Genomic DNA, 20,228 nt, shown 5'->3' with positions numbered 1-20,228 from the left:
CCACGTGCGACATAACTCAGCGATGGCATATACGTACAACATAAGGACACCCTAAAGAGAGAGAGCTGAGGGAAGGTAGATATCTCGAATGAAAATCTAGATCCACCCCCAATCAATCAGTGATGTTTATTGAACACTTACATGTGCAGAAAACTGGGAGAGTACAATACAGCACACCCAGCAAATTAGAAAATCTTGTACTGTACTCTCCCAAACACTTAGTACAGAGCTCTGCATGTGGTTAGCGCTCCACTAAATACCATTAATTGACTGATGAAAGTAGCAGAGCATCACTGAGGAAATCAGTACTTCAGCCAGCCCAGGATTCTGTCTTCAACACCGACCACAGGCACATGTGGTGGTTGTTAAAGGCACATCTCCTCCAAGAGACCTTCCCCGACTAAGCCCTTGTTTCTTCTTCTCCCTCTCCCTTCGGCCTCCTCTTTACAGTTGGATTTGAACCCTTTATTCACCCCTTCCTCAGCCCCACAGCACTTACGTGCCGGAATTTATTTATTTACTTGTGTAAATGTCTGTCTCCCCCTCTAGACTGTAAGCTCCTTGTCAGCAGGGAACGTGTCTACCACCTCTGATACATTGTACTCTCTGATACATTGCTCTGCACACCCTAACCACTCTATAAATAGGAATGAGCGATTGATTAATTGCTTAACGCAGTGCTCTGCTCAAAGTAAGTGCCCAGTCCATGCAACTCACCGATTACCTACTTGGACATGTTAATTATAGTACTATCTGTTAAGCACGTTTGCTGTGAGCCAAGAACTATATTAAACACCGGGTAGATATAACGTAAGTAGATAGGTTACTGAGAGAGAGGAGTAGGTTGCCTTGAAGATGTCGAGAGCGCACGAAGATTAATAGATGCTGCATCTTAAATCTCTTAGTACCGTCTAACCGGGAGGCAGAACGAGTCATCGGTTCCCCATTTTACAGCTGAGGAATCTGAGGCCCAGAGAAGTTAAGTGACTCGTCCACGGTCACACAGCAGGCAAGGGGTAGAGTCAGGTCCGGACTTCCAGGCTCCTGCTCTTTCCACTGAGCCGCGACGCTTCATCCAGCCTCACATCTGATGAAGGACCGGCTAACAACCCTAACTTTTCCCTCCATATCCCTAAGTTCCTATGCTCCCTGGAGGCAGGAATCATGTCTTCTAACTCTGTTGAATTATACCCTTGCAAGTTTTTAGTAGAGTGTCTGCATAGCGTTCAATAAATATCATTGATTGATCTCTCCCTCGTCCTTTAAGACTCCAGTATGGAATTCTCCAGCGTGAATATATCTAAACCCCGCGTGAACCTACTCTGCCCTCCTCTAATGCCAAGCTTCTTACTGTACCTCGATCTTGTCTGTCTCACCACCGATCCTCCGCCCACATCCTGCCTCCATCCTGGACCGCCCTCCCTCCTCCTATCTGACAGACGATCACGCTCCCCACCTTCAGAGACTTATTAAAAGCACCTCCCCTCCAAGAGACCTTCCTCCGCTAAACCCTCAATTCCTCTTTTCCCACTCCCTTCGGTGTCACCCTGGCACTTGGATTCGCCCCTTTTATTCACTCTTACCCCACAACACTTCATCATCATCCTCTGTAGCATTCATAGAACACTTACTATGTGCAAAGCCCCGTCATAATAATACTTATGTTGGTATTTGTTAAGCGCTTACTATGTGCAGAGCACTGTTCTAAGCGCTGGGGTAGACACGGGGGAATCAGGTTGTCCCACGTGAGGCTCACGGTCTTAATCCCCATTTTACAGATGAGGTCACTGAGGCATAGGGAAGTTAAGTGACTTGCCCACGGTCACCCAGCCGACAGGTGGCCGAGCCGGGATTCGAACCCATGACCTCTGACCCCCAAGCCCATGTTCTTTCCACTGAGCCACGCACTATGTGCTTTGGAGAATACAATTCAACAGAGTTGGCAGAAACGCTTCCTGCCCATGATGAGTTTATCATTTAGAGGACTTAAGTACTTATGCCTAATTTATATTAATATTATTGCTTGTCTCCCCTTGTAGACTGTAAGCTCCTAGAGGGAAGGGAATGTGCCTACCAACTTTGTTCTACTTTACTTTCCCAAGCTCTTAGTACGGTGCTCTGCACATAGTAAGTGCTCAAAAAGTACCATTGATTGACTGATTGATAGTGTGACCTTGGATGACTTATCTGTCACCGTTTCTTCCTCTGCAAAATGAAGACACAGCAGAGAGGAACAGGAAGATGAACCGGCTTTCTTAATAAAGGTGAAATGCTTTGAGAAGCAGGATGGCCTGGGGAGAAGCAGTGTGGACTAGTGAGAAGCAGCGTGGCCTAGTGGATAGAGCACGGGCCTGGGAGTCAGAAGGATCTGAATTCTAAACCCAGTTCTGCCACTCATCTGCTGTGTGACCCTGGGCAAGTCACTTTACTTCTCTGTGTCTCAGGAATCTCACCTGAAAAATAGGGGTGAAGACCTTGAACCTCATGTGGGATATGGACCGTGTCCAACCTGATTAGCTTGTTTCTACCCACTGCTTAGCACATAGTAAGTGCTTAATAAATACGACTGGAAAAAAAAAAGGCAAAGCAAGAAATGCAGAGGGAGGAAAAAATGGGGGATTCATTTAATTTCAAATTCAATTCTTGGGGATGACACATCTTTGCCCCTCAGTTTCCTCATCTGGAGAATAGGTTCTTCTCTCCTCTTTCCTCCCCCTCTTCATCGTCAGTGGTATTTATTGAGCACTTTCTGCGTGCAGAGCACTTTACCGAGCACTGGGGAGAAGACAATCTTAGACATGTGGTAGAGATTGACAGTGCTACAAAGGCTCCATACTAAATGCAACCTGATGGCTGACAATATTCCCCGGGAAACTTCCATCATGTTGAACTTTATGTCACCACCATGTGCCAGCAAAACGAAAGCTTTTTCGCAATGTCGTTGCTCCAAGTTCATGGACCGTCCGACTGCTAATAATCCCCCTCTCTTCCTTCAGAGTCCGCCCCATTCCTAAATCTTCCACAATTGATATCTGCACCTTGTTATGTGAATTATTCTCTCTCAGTAGATCCCATCGATCTCAATTCCTTGTTTCGGGCAAATTTCCCAAATCCTACAGCTCTAACTGTATTTCCGACGGATTGCCTGAATTGGGTACTGATGAGGTGAAGAGCGAAACGCAAGTCACACACAGATCCGGGGTCTGGGAATGCAATGCCCAGATGTCGATAAGACAGAAGCACTACTGGATGGCCCCGGGGTGATTTATGATGCCATTTCTGCTCACTCTTGTTGGGCTCTGATCCCTGGGGAATCTGTTAGGAATAACCGTAGTGGCTGTTAAGCGCTTACTTTGTGCAAAGCACCGTACTAAGAGCTGGGCCAGTCAAAGTCTCTGTCCCCTAGCTCCCAGGGTAATCAGGAGAATTTATAAATAGGATAATTAGACTGTATTAGGCTCTGGACTGTAAACTCGTTGTGGGCAGGGAATGTGTCTACTAACTCTGTTTCAGTCTACTCTCCCGAGCGCTCGATAAATGTCGCTGATGAGCGTAGAAGTCAGAGGTGAGGATAGGCAACCAAAAAGGTAAATGGTGTAACCTAGTGGAAAGATCAGGGGCCTGGGGATCACAGGGCTTGGGTTCTGATCCCACTTCTGCCAGGGACCTGTTGGGTGACTTTGGGCAAGTCACTTAACTTCTGTGTGCCTCCATTTTCTCATCCTCAAAGTAGGGATTCAATACCTGATGTCCCTCCCGCTTAGACTGTGGACCCCGTGTGTGGGAGGGACTGTGTCCCCTTGTGTCTGCCTTAGTGCTTAGGAAGGTGCTTGGTACGTGATAAATTCAAAGCAAATGCCGTCATCATCATTATTAACAACTCTGCCTATAGCCTTAGGTTTATATGCATTTATATGTCTTGATTCTTCATGGCCGCATATTTACCAATAACCTTCTGTTGTCATGAAACAGCCTTTATGATTCCAAGGAAACTTGAACATACTTTTCTTAATAATTTCTATAAAATCAAATTTAGGACATGCAAGCAGACCACTGGAGCCTCTACAGTTGTTTTAACAAACCCTATTAGATGTACGAACAATGGGCTGAATATTATGTCAACATGCCAAGAGGGTCAGAGGGTCATAAAGTCCCACAATAATTGTGGGATTTGTTAAGCATTAACTGTGTCCCAAACGCTGAACTGAGCACTAGGACAGATAAACGGGTCTGACAGTCTCGTCTCATGAAGGGTTGACAGCCTAAGTAGGAGGGAGAACGGGTATTGAGCCTCCATTGTACGGATGAGGAAACCGAGGCTCAGAGGAGTTAAGTGACCTGCCCGAGGTGACCCAGCAAGTAATGGCACAGCTGGGTTTAGAACCCAGGTCCCCCGACGCCCAGGCTGGTGGTCTTTCCACTGGGCCACGCTGCTTCAGTTTGTACGCAGCAAAGATTTTCACAACCCAGTGGCAGCCGGCAGCCTTAGCTTGAGCTCAACCAGGGACCGAAATGAGGGTCTGGATTGGGACCAGGTTTGCCAAGCTCTGACTAAGATGTCAGGTTCACTGTCAGTGAAATATTCTCCAATTCTAGAGGCAGCGGGGATTAACAATAATAATAATAACATTGGTATTTGTTAAGCATTTACTATGTGCAAAGCACTGTCCTAAGTGGTGGGGTAGATACAGGGTAATCAGTTTGTCCCACGTCAGGCTCACAGTTAATCCCCATTTTACAGATGAGGTAACTGAGGCATAGAGAAGTTAAGTGACTTGCCCAGTCACACAGCTGACAAGTGGCTGAGCCGGGATTCGAACCCATGACCTCTGACTCCCAAGCCCGGGCTCTTTCCACTGAGCCACGCTGCTTCTCGATACCGATGACTCCACTCTTTAGGGAATGTGGGGAGAAAAGTGAGTTTCATTTCCAAAAGAGGTTTCCTCTTTTGGAAATGAAACCTTAGGCACGAATGACCTAGGAGGAGCAGGACTGGCCTGGGAGCCATGGGATCTGAGTTCTAGTCCTGGCTCCACCACTTGACAGCCGTGTGACCTCGGGCAAACCATTTAACTTCTCTGGGCCTCAGTTTCCTTATCTGTAAGATGGGAATTCAGTCCCTTCTTTAAATGATTTTTGTTAAGCACTTTCCACGTGTGAGGTGCCGGTTTTAAACGCCGGGGTAGATACAGAGTGATCAGATTGGACGCAATCCACGTCCCACATGGGGTTCACAGTCTTAATCTCCATTTTGCAGATCGGATCACTGAGTCATAGAGAAGTGAAATGACTTGCCCAGGGTCACACAGCAGATATGTGGCAGAGTCGGAATTAGAACCCAGGTCCTTCTGACTCCCAGGCCTGTGCTCTAACCGCTAGACCACGCCGCTGTTCTCCCGCCCCCTAAGACCACGAACCCTATTTTGGGCAGGAACTGTGTCCGACCTGATCAATTTGCATCCTCCCCAGTGCTTGATACAGTGCCTGGAACAGAACGCAGTGCTCCGCACACAGTAAGTGCTCAGTAACTATCACTGATGATTAAAAAATTATAGTATTATTGTTAGGTGCTGTGAGAAGAAGCATGGAGTAGTGGATGTGTGACCTTGGGCAAGTCACTTTTCCTCTCTGTGTCTCAGTTCCCTCATCGGTATAATGGGGGTTGTCACTGTGAGAACCATGTGGGACAGGGACTGTGTCCCACCTGATTTGCTTGTATCTACCCCAGGACTTAGTACAGAGCTTGGCACACAGTAAGCACTTAAAAAATGCCACCAGAGTTATTGTCATTATTATTATCATTATTAGGTGGAGAGAAGGCATAGAACCAAGTCTCTCCCCCCACCACACACACATCAAACTTCTTTGTAAATGCTAACCTAGAGCTGGGAGAACGCTGGGCTAGAAGTAACCAGAGTCCAGTAGATGCAGGTCATTCTGTATCTGCCCCATTCAGTCTAGAATGCCAAGAAAGCCACTAAGGAAAAAAATCATTTTTTGCTGGACGAGTTCCAAAGTTTCACTCTAAGCACAAAAAGCAATTTCCCACTACTTGGTGAGAGCAGGAAAGCAGCAGTGGATAAACTCGGTGTTCTGCCCCAACAGTCTCCGTCAGAATCTCTTTCCCTCTCCTATCAGCAGTGCACACCCTTACTGTGGAGATTGAACTGGGAAGGGAGGAGTGGGAAAGAGGGAGGAGGAGTGGCGATATCAGCAGAGAAGGGGCTTTAAAAGAGCAGAAATTCTGTAAAAGCCTGGATGAAACTTTTTCCATTAATAGCTCTTATCTTGGGAGCTGCTGCCTTCTAAGGCGTTTTTTTTTAAATCTGGGGATCCGGGGAAGAGAAAGGAAGGCTTGAAGACTTGTCAGTGCTGAAGAGAGGAGATGCAGACCGGTATGGATGTTACCGGGGGGCGGGGGGACAAATGACAGAGCCAGAATTAGAACCCGTGTCCTTCTGACTCCCAGGCCCATGCTCAGCTGGTTGGCTGCAGTCGTCATTAGTCAAAACTTCTTGAGACAAGATGTCAGCAAGCTCACTTCTCCCGCAACTTTGAGAGCCCTGAGACCAGCCCTTCATTTTTATCCCTGGGGTCTGGGAGGGAAGCAGAATTAAGTTCAGTTTACCTGGATGAAAACGGTTTCCTTCTGAACGGTTTCCAAATCCTGACTGTTCACAACTGTAAGGTTTGAGATGAAAACTGTGGCCTTTTCATACTCACCTTCTGCCTCCCCTCATGTTATATAATCAAGGCCTCTCATCAGTGGTATTTATTGAGTCCTTACTGTGTGCAAAGCACTGCCCTAAGCGCTTGGGAGGGTACAGTACCACAGGGTTCCCTGCCCACGGCCAATTTACACTCTAGAAGGGAAGACCTTTCACCCGGGACAAAAGCTGCCCCGCTCCCATGACATCTGTTTTCCTATCAGCTCTTGTTCCAGGCTGGGAAGGACTAAAACACCAGAAACCTGAGGCCCTCTCAAGTTCCCAACTATAGCTCCAACTGAAACTTTGGGGATTGTTGAGCTGAGGTCAGGGGACCTTGAAATTCTGTCTTCTGGGCCACAATATCTTTTGGCCCTTTTTTATAGCTATATATCACTGTCCTTCTTTCTTAATTGTTTGTGTTCATCTTTCCTTCTGGGTTTTCACTCCAGCTCTAGCCCCTTTACTCTTTGACTATCCACCCCTTTGAGAATCAGGAAATGTTTGCAAATTTTCTCCATGTACTTTGCCCCAGTGCTTAAAACCGCGCTCTGCGTTCAGTAAATTATCTAATACTGACCGCTGTGAAAGAGAGACTATGCCAATAAATGATGCAGAAATCACTTGTGCGATCTGGAGATTTGGAAGGGGCTAAAATATTGATAGCATCATTATCATTATCAGTGGTATTGATTGAGTGCCTATTGTGTACAGAGTGCTGTAGTAAACGCTTGGGCGAGTACAATATAACAGAGTTGGTAGAGACTATCCCTGCCCACAGGAAGCAAAACATAGAAGAAACCTAATGAATGGCAAAGATCCTTACCTGGAATTCTATAACTTTTCTACCTTTATTCCATCACCCTCTTCATCACCCCTCGTCTATTATCTGTTCTGTTTCACATAAAAAAATTGCATATCCTGCCACCCTAGATCAATGTAGTTCAGAATCTCGGTGTTCCCTTTTAAACACATATGTGCCACTTTCAGGTTTTATTTTCCCTTTCCTCCTTTGCCTCTTATTCTTTTATTCCCCTTTGTTCTCTTCCCTCTCCTACTTTAAAAGCAGCAGTGATACAATGGATCTGTGTAGCCCTTGGAAACTTCATTCCCAAACTCTTCATCCCTCACAACATCCTTGTGAGATAATCAATCAATCAATTGTATTTACTGAGCGCTAACTGTATTAAGAGCACTGTACTAAGCATTTGGGAGAGTCCAATATCAATATAATGAACATACGATTTACTGAGTGACTCCATCCCTTCCCATCCGGTCTATCACTTATAAGGCCTTTTTTGGCCTTTTTTGAGAGTCTTAGTTTGCAACCTCTGAGACCAAGGACAGTTAAACTCTTAATGAAAGGAAAATTTCCTTATTCCTATAGGGACCCCCCCCGCCCCAGTGATATTTATTATTTTCCATCTGCAATGACTCTGATTCCTCTTGACCAAACTCAGAAGGCAGCAGCAATGAATGAGCCCACTCAGAATTCCACTAGCCCCTTAGACTCCTCCTCCAAATCATATTCCCTGGGGGGGGGGCTAGTGACTGGGCACCCCCAGGGTAACCGAAGCCCGAGTAGTAGAATTGAGCCCCAGACAGCATTTTTGAATGAGTACGGTGCAGCTCTCACTGTTCTAGAGTTAGTCTATGATCCCCTTTCTTCCCCCACCATTAAGTAGCTAAGAACTCTAAATGTCAAAGAAAAATTTTGAACAGGCGAAAGGAAAGAAGTCGGTCGTTGGCGTCGTTCGAAGACGTTAGAAGATTTACAGAACGTATTCAAAAAGGACGGTGATTCCGGGAGTAGCTTTTAGAGAAACGTGAGACGCTGTGATGTAACCACTGGCATGAGTCACGGGCAAAGGGCGAGCATGTGGGCAACTCAGAATAGTCAAATGTGTAAACATGACCCATTTGTGTGCTGTCAAATGCCATTTACCCAAACCAATTGGTGGTGAGGCTTTTTCAGATGCACTTAGGTTTGGATAACCGGTGAAATGATGGTTTTATTTTTCAGACATTCAAGACCCTTCATTATTGTCTGGGCAAGAGTCAGTTGAGAACGGTGACGTTCAGATAATCTGCGTCCCGTGATACGGAACTGTGGGAAGCCTGGGAAATATGACTCTAGAGCATGAAAAAAAGAATTTAAAGACGTGATGTTCAAAGTCGTTAGCTGTCATGTGGGTGTTACCCCATTTAGCTGGAGGAATGCGAAAGGGTTTGGGAGATGTACTTGGAATTTAGGAGATGCTTGTAACCAAATATTTTAGTAGAAGACTGAAGAAGAGCAGGGAATCGGGGCTGCTGAAGAAGATGCTGATGACGGGCATTTTGAAATAGCAGAATTGTGGCGTACTGAACTTCAGGAAGGAAGATAATACAATAAATGGATCATGAAAGATGAGAATGAATTTTCTCTGATGGAATTAGGGGAAAATCAGTGGATCTAAATTGTACTGAGAACATAAGCAAGACCATGTTCTGGGCCAGATAGAGCTATGTTTAGAATTGAGGTTAGGGTTAGGTTTAGGGTTTGGGTTAGGCTTGAGAACGTAAGCCATGACCAGGCCGAATAAATGATCCAGCCTGATTGTGGGTTGTCTCACGTAATGTCACCAGGAAGCTGAAGGAACTACTTGATGATTATCCTCCAGGATAATCAATTCCTCCAGCCAATTCACGAGAGATCCGGTAGAGTTATGACAAATTCAACTCAGTCTTTATTTTTTTAATGGTATTTGTTAAGCACTTATTATATGCCAGGCAGTACTAAGCACTGGGGTAGATACAAGCTAATGAGTTTGGACACAGTCCAGGTTCCACATGGGGCTCACAGTCTTAATTCCCATTTTACAGATGAGGGAACTAAGGCATAGATAAGCTAAGTGACTTACCCAAGGTCACACAGCAGACAAGTGGCAGAGCAGGGATCAAAACCCAGCTCCTTCGGACCCCCAGGCTCGTGCTCTGCCAACCCATGGCAAGCCTACTGCTGTAGGCTGTGAGCCCATTTCTAGACTGTGAGCCCGTCGTTGGGTAGGGATCGCCTCTATCTGTTGTCGAATTGTACTTTCTTAGCGCTTATTACAGTGCTCTGCACACAGTAAGTGCTCAATAAATGTGATTGAATGAATGAATGAATGAATGAATGAATGCTCTTCACGGTCCACATGGACTATGTCACCTCTGCCTCTCCCTCTCTCCTCTGACTCTCCCTTCTGATTCCTGTCCTCTAGGACGCGGTCAGGGAGGGCACTGATATAGATGGTTGGCCTCCTTGTTTCGTTTAAAACAATTTTAATTTTCCTAGAGCTCTATTATATTCTCCCAAGTGCTTAGTACACTGCTCTGACACAGCAGGCGCTCAATGGATACCAACGACTGATGGACTGATCGATAGACGGCCCACAGAAGGACTTTGGTAATGAAGAAAGTCAAAAGAAGGTACTACTTAGCCTTAAAGTAGTATTCTTTTTGGAACATCTATTTTACGGACAGATTAAGGACTACTTCGGAGGAACTCGTGGAGTTAGAAACGTTCTGACCTTCCCAATGTGTCCGGTCCCAAAAACACTTGGATCGGATTTAAAGGACAGATGGCCCCGCCATTAGGATGATTTCCTCTTTTTAAAATTGTTCATTTTAAAATTTAAATTCTTAAAATTTTATGAATAAAACCCCTTATCACGTTGAAACAGTTTATCAGTCAATTGGTCATAGTTAATGAGCGCTTACTGTGTGCAGAGCACTTCACTAAGCACTAGGGAGAGTACAGTGCAATAGAGTTGGTAGACACATTCCCTCCCACAAGTAGCTTACACTCTAAAAGTAGTCGGCCTGTTTACAAGGCGGTCTTCTAAACTTCCGTGCCAGCCTCACAGACTCTTTTCTCGCAACTTTTCCTTTTTCAGTCAACCAATCCATCCATCAACCCCTGGTATTTATAAAGCATTTACTGGGCGCAGAGCACTATACTAAGCACTCTGGAGAGTACAATAGAGCTGATAGACGCGTTCCCTGTTCACAGGAACTTACAGTCTAGAGCGGTAGACAGATGTTAATATAAATAAAAAAATAAATTATACATATCGCCTAGGCCCTTTAAGTACTTGATACTCAACCCACCCTCAGCCCCGAGAATGTATCTATCTGTTGTGATTTTGTACTCTTCAAGCAATTAGTACAATGCTTTGCACAGAGTAAGCGCTCAATAAATACAGTTGAATGAACGAATGATGCAGAAGGGAGAGTGATTAGGGTGAATGAGTTGGGGAAGGCCTCTTGGAGGAGATGGAATTTAATTTGAATTTGAGGGTGGGGAGAGCGGCGGTCTGATGAATGTGGAGGGGATGGGAGTTCCAGGCCAGAGGGAGGATGTGGGTGAGGGGTAGGCAGTGAGAGAGGCGAGATCGGGGTAGGCAGTGAGAGAGGCGAGATCGACATTCAGTGAGTACGTAGGTGTTAGAGGAGCAAAGCGTGTAGACTGGGTTTTAGTACAAAAAAGGCAACATAAAGCAGGAAGGGAGAGAACTGTTGGAGTGCCTTCAAGTTGACGGTAAGGAGTTTTTCGAATGCCGAATCCCAAATCACACAGATAATCTAAGCCTTCATTGTCCCAAGGTGCCTTCTCCAGACCATGTGGGATCAGGGAGGTTGTTCAAGATCGTTTTAAAGGGCCAGACAACTTACCCTACCAAAAGTCTCAAACCAGTTTGATCTTGGCTATTGTTTAAATCATTTTCTTTCAAACGTGGGCGTTTCCATTCAAGCAAGGAAAAGACAATCCGAAGCAATAATTGAATCATCTGACCCCTATTTCCTCCCAGCCGGTCCCAAATTTCGGTCGCCGATGGCAGCTCCATGAAGCTTTTACGGCGAGGCTGGTGACACTGTCCTATTCCCGGAGGACCGAGAGGGGAATTGTCCCTTTCAGGATGCCTATACCACTTAAGAACTGTGAATATTAACCTCTGAAAAGAAAATAAATGTCATTGTTTACATGAAAGAGTGGGTTGGCTCATAATGGCTGCCAAGCGTTTCACACCAGGATAATGCGTACTCGGCAAATTGCTCTCCGGAGGCTTTCTAAAACGGTTCGGTGTGTCAGGCTATCGCGGCATGTGTGTCTTGCAACAATGTGGAGAAGAAAGGGAATTGGACACCAGGAATTTCCTATAGAAATAGAGCTTCAAAATGTGGACCTGGTACAAGGCCCGGAGAATGCTTTTCAGTTGTATTGAGGCTCATCCATTCAACACACAGTAAAAGCAGAGGGATCTTAATCCAGGAGAGTAGATAAGTCAGACTTTAGAGCGTGTTGCTGTAGAATTCTTGGCAGCGCTGGCTCTTCAATAACTCCTAGAGGCTCCAGCTCAATCACAATGGATTGCTAGCTGCCTAGGTTAAAAAAGAATGCCGAAAACATGACTTCTTTCAAGGAGATACAAACACCACCTCCCTCGGAATGAGGGAGGATCGATAATGGTCTCGGGGTTCTTTGTGTTTCTCGTTTGTATTTTCCACAGATGGGGACGGAACCAAGACATTTGGCCTTAAGTGTCTGAAAACAGTCTTAGCCAAAGAATAGAAGGGAGCGTGTAGTGATTTAAACACCCTTGACCCACTTAAAGGGAAATGCTATTCTGTTCACAGAATACATAACCCAATCAACAAAAGCCTCGGTGTATGCGTCCCTGCCAAGATGACATAAATTTAGCTACAGGTGTGTCCTCTGTGGGACAGATTCATTGTCCAGGGGTCGGAACGATTGAGGCTAGAAAATGAGAGTTACGATGAACACTCACCTTCCACGGTCCTCTCTAAAACTTTATGATCCTGGAGTGGAACACCAGAAGCTTGATAACGTCTGGAGCAGTGGGGACTTTGCTTGGGCGAGACTGAGAATAGGGAAGGGGAGGGAAAAGGGAGACCTTTGATGTTTAATTTATTGATGTTCGTCTCCCCAGCCTAACAGGTAAGCTCCCTGTGGAAAGGGGCTGAATTCAACCTATATTTCTGTACTGTTCTAGAGTACGGAGCTCTGCACACAATAAGTGTTCAGTAAATACCACCGAAGGATTGGTTGGTTGAGTACCTAGCACGGAGCAATACCTAAAATCGGTACTCCACAAAATTGACGCGTGGCATTTAAAATATATTTGACCTATGAGTCTGCCCTGGAAACTCGAAGGGCCTGATTTTGCCAAAAGGAAGAAATTAGAATCATCTCTTAATTATCCACACTAACGGGAAAGGGTGTAGTTCCCTGGGTAATCCGAAACAGGAGTGCAATGGGCAGGAGGCTAGTTCAGGATCCTGGTGAGAATGTGAGTGGGAAGATAAGAAAAGAGGAAAATGGAGGAGAAGGAGAAAAAGGAGGAAGAGGAAAAGGGGAGGAGGAGAAATAGGAAGAAAAAGAGTTGGGGGGAAAAGAGGAGGAGGACAAAGGGGAAGGAGGAGAAAAGAGGAGGAAGAGAAAAAGGGAGAGGAGGAGAAATAGGAGGAAAAAGAGGCAGAGGAAAAAGAGGAGGAAAGAGGATAAAGAGAAGAAAGAGGAGGAGGAGGGGGAGGAGGAGGAAGAGCAGGAGGAGGAGGAGAAATAGGAGGAGGAGAAGGAGGAGGAGGAAGGGAAAGAGAAACTAGGAGGCAAAAGAGAAAACAGTGCCAGGTGCTGCAAACATTAAACACGAGACAATATGGGTGCCCAGTCTAGCCAGAATTGTGAATACTGCATTGGCCTTTCAGCCCCACACAACCACACAAGTGAATTTCACCATCTATGATTTCTTCTTCAAATTCAAATTCAAATGTATACTGATTTATTGGTTTAAAGTACCGAGATGGCCGTCTTTAGGAGAAAGAAGGCAGGGCTTCCTCGTCAAAATCTCCCCAGTCTAATCACCTCCAATTTGGTGAAACGACCTTCTCTCCTTGTCCTGCATATCGGGAGAGCGGTCTCAGATGGGTCGTTGAAAAAGCGCCCCTTCCCTTTAGCACAATCTGCGGAGAATTAGCCGAAAGAGCTCATTTTCCTTCTGCCACTGTGGCAGCTGGAGTCCAGGTCCTCCTGGATTTGAGAATGAATAGATGGGGACTGTCTGCCATCGCTAAATTGATGGAGCTGTTATTCATGGAGGTGGTTTAATAACCTCTCCTCGTGGCCCCGTGCTCGTCGAACAGACGGGTGAAATCTCCAAGCCCCGGGGAACTCCACAACTGAGTTAGTCACAGTGAGTCACGGCACCACCGACGTGCTCTCGGCATTTTTCAGTCGTATTCACGTTTACACCGAACAGCCCGACGGACTGGCCGATGAAATGGGGAATGGGGGAGGTTAAAGGTTGCCGAAGCAATTCAAACTTTGGTCTTCGTTACCTACCTTGGGCTTAGAGGATAATATCACCATTGAATGAGGTTGGCTTTTTTCCGGTATTTGTTAAGTGCTTAAGATGTGCCAGGCACTGTATTAAATGCTGGAATAGATACAAGTTAATCAGGCTGGACACGGTCCATGTCCCACATGGGGCTCACAGTCTTAATCCCTATTTGACAGATGAGGGAACTGAGGCACAGAGACTTGAGGGGACTTCCGAAGGTCACACAGCAGGCAAGTGGAGGAGCTGGGATTAGAACCCAGGTCCTTCTGACTCCCAGCCCCCTGATTTATTCATTAGGCCACAATGATAAGAATTTTTTTATGGTATTCGTAAAACACTTATTATGTGTCAAGCACTGTTCTAAACGCTGGGATAGATACAAGTTAATTAGCTTGGACTAAGTCCCTCTGGGGCCCACAGTCCATGTAGGAGGAAGAACAGCTCGGGCCTGGTAGTCAAAGGGCCAGGGTTCTAATCCTGGCTCCGCCACTTGTCTGCCATATGTGACCGTAGGCAAGTCACTTCACTTCTCTGTACCTCAGTTCCCTCATCTATAAAATAAGGATTAAGACTGTGAGCTCCAGTGGGACGGGGACTGTGTCCAACCTGATTAGCTTGTATCTATCCAGCACTTAGTACAGTGCCTGGCACACGGTAAATGTAAGTACAGATACCATAAAAAAGGTTTTTAATTCCCATTTTGCCGATGAGGAAACTGAGGCACAGAGATGCTAACTATTGGTGAGAGCAAGGCAGAGAAAGAGAAAAAAAATATTCATTTTTAGATTGTGAGTCTTTATCTATGAGCCCGTGTGGGGTAGGATCTGGGTCCATTCTGATGATCTTGCACAGTGTTTGGCAAATAGTTTGCACTTAATAAATCCCACAATTTGTATTAGAAATCCGTATCTGGTGTTGGACCTCTCTGTTGTCACTGCTTCCTGACCTGCACTGTTCAGAACCCAGAAGGCTCATTAAAACCGTGTCACTCTGGATTTAGTAACACCGCAGAGAGAGGCAATCATGTTCCCAGAAACCTAATTGCAATGGCTTAATCCACCTACATTAACTTCTCCTTCCTGGCGACTGCTACCTTTCAACCCGGCTCCCGAAAGTGCTACCTTCGTGACCTCGCGAATAATGATACTCGTTTAGGATTCCCAAATGATGTTGATACAATACAATCGTGGATTTCCACTCTCGGTCACTTTTCGTGAATCAAAGTGTACGTCAGCGTGTCCCTTGGAGACTCATCGGGGACGAGTTTAAGGAGCGCTACGCCCTGGGAGTCAGAGCACCTGGGATCTCATTCTAGTTCTGCCAAGTGCTTGCTGTGTGATCTTGGGCGAGTCGCTTCACTTCTCTGTGCCTCCGTACTCTGTTGTCCCTCCTACTTAGCCTGGGAGCCCCATGTGGGACACGGACTGTGTCCAAACTAATTCACTTGCATTTACCTCAGCTCTCAGAACAGCGTTTGACACGTAGTAAGCTCTTAACAAATGCCATCAAAACAAAGTTTCATGAGAAGCAGCGTGGCTCAGTGGAAAGAGGCCGGGCTGGGGGATCAGAGATCATGGGTTCGAATGCCGGCTCTGCCACTTGTCAGCTGTGTGACTGTGGGCAAGTCACTTAACTTTTCTGTGCCTCAGTTACCTCACCTGCAAAATGGGGACCAAGACTGTGAGTCTCACGTGGGACAACCCGATTATCCTGTATCTCCCCCAGCACTTAGAACAGTGCTCTGCACATAGTAAGCGCTTAACAGATACCAACATCATCATTATTATTATTATTATGAACAGCTGAAGCTTTGCTGTTTCACCAGTGAGAATGAATTATAGCCATCTCCTTACTGGTGTCAATGCGGTTTCTTTTAATCAGAGGCTCTTAGAGCTCTAGACAGTACGCTTATTGTGGACAGGGAACATATCTGCCCAATCTGGAGTATTGTACTCTCCCAAGTGCTCAGTACAGTGCTCTGCACATGGTAAATGCTTAATACACACCACTGATTGGAGCTAGACTGATCCCTGAGGTCACCTAGTCCATTCCTCTGCCCCCAGTCACGTACCTCAGTTGTTTACCTGCATCCTATGCCAAGAAAGTCTCCAGTGGGTCCGCTCCGGTGTCTGATTCTCTTCCATCTCATTGCGGGCAGGGAACACGTCTACCGATTCTGTACTACTGTACTCTCCCAAGCTCCCAGTACAGTGCTCTGCACAGTAAGAACTCAAAAAATACTATCGATTGAGTCTCGTGAAGTCTGGGCAGAAATCAATCAAAACTCTCCCTTTTTATGCCTAAATTATACTTTTTGCACGTGTGGAAAAAGGAAGAAATAGAGACTAATGTTAATTTCTGCCCAGTTTTCCCTAGGCCCCTCCCCATCTCACTCCTTAGCCTCTCCCTCAACTCCCTCCACCGTCGCCGTCTCGACTGCTCGCAAATTCCCCCAATCCGATACCATATCCTCGGAATTTTAACCAGAATCCCACTTTCTGACCCCCCCGTTAACGTTCCCCCCAAGATAATTCCATGACTCTCACTCAAGTCGCCTGTTCAGTCCAGGTCCACAGAGCCTCAGTGATGTTTCTCTTTTCGGTAATGGGAAAATAATCAGATCTGATCACTTTTCTTTCTTCAGTGGAGCAGGTAAAAATGCATTGGCACAAACGGGTCTATAGTTGATCCTTTTTCCATTATAAATTTCTTCAGCTCTCACGTCCCGCTTTAAGCCTAAGGGTGTTTGGAGAAAATCGTATTTTTAACTTCATCCTCCAAGTTCCGCACATCACTGCAAATTCTTATTCTCTGACAGATGTTTCACTGAGAAAAGAGATGGGTGAATATAGGATCCTCAACTGGTTTTTGACAGACTGGTGTCAGTTATCAATTCCTAAAATTAAACAATTTCTTCTTCTATTAAGCCGGGGGGAGCGGGGGGGGGGGGGGGAGGAAGCCCAATATGGAACCGTTGTATCTGTTGTTAACTTACGAGTGTCTGTGAAACCTTTGGCCAAAGCCTTTGAAAACAAATTTGTTTAGAGGAATTCATTTCAGCGACTTGTTTTGTGGTTGGTCCCTAGAATGTCAAAAATCTTGAAAATATCTAATGTCTTATATCAGTGTCTTATGTAAATCATTCAATTAATGATTAGTATTTATTGAGCACCTATTCACTCATTCAGTCATATTTATTAAGCCCTTACTGCGTGCAGAGCACTGTACTAAATGCTTGGGAAAATACAATGCAACAATAAAGAGTGACATTCTCTGCACGGTCCCTGCGGGAAAATGATAGCATTAATAAACATGATCCTTGCCCTCAAGGAGCTTACAGTATAGCAGGGAAGACAGACTGTCAAATATATTACGAAGAGGAGACAAGAATAATACACAGACATACATCTCTCACACACACGCAAAACGCTTCCCCTTCTTATGGTATTAAACTTTTATTACGTGCTAGACCCTCTACTAAGCTCTGGAGTAGACACAAGTGAATCAGATTTGGACAGAGTCCATGTCCAACTTTGGGCTCATAATCCCCATTTTACAGATGAGGTATCTGAGGCCCAGAGAAGTGAAGTGATTTGCCCGAGGTCACACAACAGACAAGCGGCAGAGCCCGGATGAGACCCCGGGTTCTAATTCATTGCCTCGTCCTGGTGTGTAGCGGATAGGAGAGGAGTTATTTTCCTTGGGCAGAGGGAGAAGTCGAGGAGTAGCATAAAAAGCAGTGATGGCGACTGCAAGTTAATGACCCCATTAAACAATAAACAGCTAAGTGTATGTGCACATAATGCGCAAGGCTTATGTACCGATCTTTTCAGGCACCCTCAATCGATCAATCAGTCGTATTTTTTGAGCATTTACTGTGTGCGGAGCGCAGTAGTGAGCACTTGCGAGAGTACGATATAACGATATAACAAAACATATATGACATGATACAATGTAATACAACACACTAAACAATATATAACATTATAACAATATAATAGAACAACGCACTCACGGACCCCGACATGATTTAGCCACCGGTCAAGTGATCTATCACAACTAGTTACGTGTGTCAGTGTCTCCGTGTGTGTTTGGCCACCTTGAAACATGAGATATGTAAAATAGCTATGCCCGAAAAGAGAGGCAGCGTGGTTTAGTGGATAGAGCATGGGCCTGAGAGTCAGAAGGATGTGGGTTCTATGTCCAACTCTGCCACTTGTCTGCTGTATGACCTTGGGTAAGTCACTTTACTTCCCTGAGCCTCCGTTCCCTCATCTGTAAAATGCGGATTAACACTGTGAGCCCCATGTGGGACATGGACTGTGTCCAACTTGATCAGCGTGTATCTACCCTGGCATGTAGTGCTTAACAGGTACCATTAAAAAAGAAAAAAAAAAGAGAGAGAGGGAGAAAGACCTTCTGATGTCATGAAGAGGACTGCTCATTTCTGTTCTTAAAATAAACCAAAGCATCACCCCAGCCAAGCTGGAAGAACGGAACCAGGAAACAGCTACTGAGTCACCGCATTGTGAAATAAATCCTTTAACAGTCACTGCCTGTCAGAAAATCTCGATCGAATTGACTGGTGGGAACAGGAGCCCCTCTCATATAGACCTCACGCCCATCTTCTGGTGGTTTGGAACTCTTTACCCTCACCTTTCTTGGGGGTTTTTTGTTGGGTTTTTTTTTTTAAATTGAGAGCCCTGGCCAGTATCCGTGCTAAAAATGAAAAGAATTAAACAAGTGAAGGGCATGGGGAAAGTGGCTGACAGGTGGCTTCAGTGCCATTTATGCCTGGCATGTCGGCAAAGATTGGTCAGATGGAACGGGATCTAAATGACCTTCACCATCACCCGACCCTTTGACTTCCTCTTTGGGTCCCCAGAGACTGAATCCACCCCAAAATGAGAAGCAGCACGGCCTAGTGGCAAGAGCACGGGTTTGGGAGTCAGAGATCGTAGGTTCTAATCCCGGCTCTGCCCCTTGTCAGCTGTGTGACCTTGGACAGGTCACTTCACTTCTTTGCGCCTCAGGTCCCTCATCTGTGAAATGAGGATAAAGATGGTGGGACAGGAACTGCGTCCATCCTGATTACCTTGTGTCTATCCCAGCACTTAGAAAAGTGTCATATCGTAAGTGCTTAACAAATACCGTAATTATTATTGTTAATTTTTACTAGTAATTCTTTACCTACCCAACCCAGACTCACAGTGATGTCATCCTTCCATGGGTGAGGAAGGAGACGGGCAAAGTCTTTCTAGAAATGGGACAGACAACTTTGCTCAAAATAACCAAGCGCATTAGTCACTCGTATTATTCCTCCAAAATAGACTGTCTCGCTGAGGCAAATAGCCATGGTGAAGCAAACATGGAAGGGAAAGATAAATAAATCATCTTTCCCAGGCTTCTGGTTGACCAAGAAATCTTATATCGCTGGAGAAAATTTATCCTTCCAAGAGAAGATGTTATTACCTCACCATCTCGGGCAAGACGCAGCAGCGTGGCTCAGTGGAAAGAGCCCGGGCTTGGGAGTCAGAGGTCATGGGTTCGAATCCCGGCTCTGCCACTTGTCAGCTGGGTGACTGTGCGCAAGTCACTTCACTTCTCTGTGCTTCATTTACCTCATCCGTAAAATGGGGATTAACTGCGAGCCTCACGTGGGACAACCTGATTACCCTGTATCTCCCCCAGCGCTTATAACAGAGATCTGCACATAGTAAGCGCTTAACAAATACCAAATTGATCATTTTTATTTTTAAGACTGTGACAGTTCTTTTCACTGTGAGCTCCTCCTTCTGATTGTAAACTCCTTAAGGGCAGGGATTGTGTCTACTAACTATTGGTCTCTTCCAAGCACTTAGTACAGTGTTCTGCACATTGTAAGTACTCGATCAATAGCCATGCTTGATCGATTTGCAGTATGATCTTTTCTGATGTGGGTCGATGGATGGAAGCAGTGTTTCGGAACAAGTGGCTGGGTCAGGAATCGGTATACTCCAATCCCCTCCTGATCCTGCTGCTAATTACTCTGCACACAACAAGCACTCAATAAATAGCAATGATTGACTGCACTTAGAACATTGCCAGGACTCAGAACAGGGCTTAGCCCATAGTAAGGGCTTAACGAATACCATCA

This window comes from Ornithorhynchus anatinus, chromosome 17 (genome assembly GCF_004115215.2).
Source record: "Ornithorhynchus anatinus isolate Pmale09 chromosome 17, mOrnAna1.pri.v4, whole genome shotgun sequence".
Lineage (NCBI taxonomy): Eukaryota > Metazoa > Chordata > Mammalia > Monotremata > Ornithorhynchidae > Ornithorhynchus > Ornithorhynchus anatinus.
Note: the sequence above shows the minus strand (reverse complement) of the source record.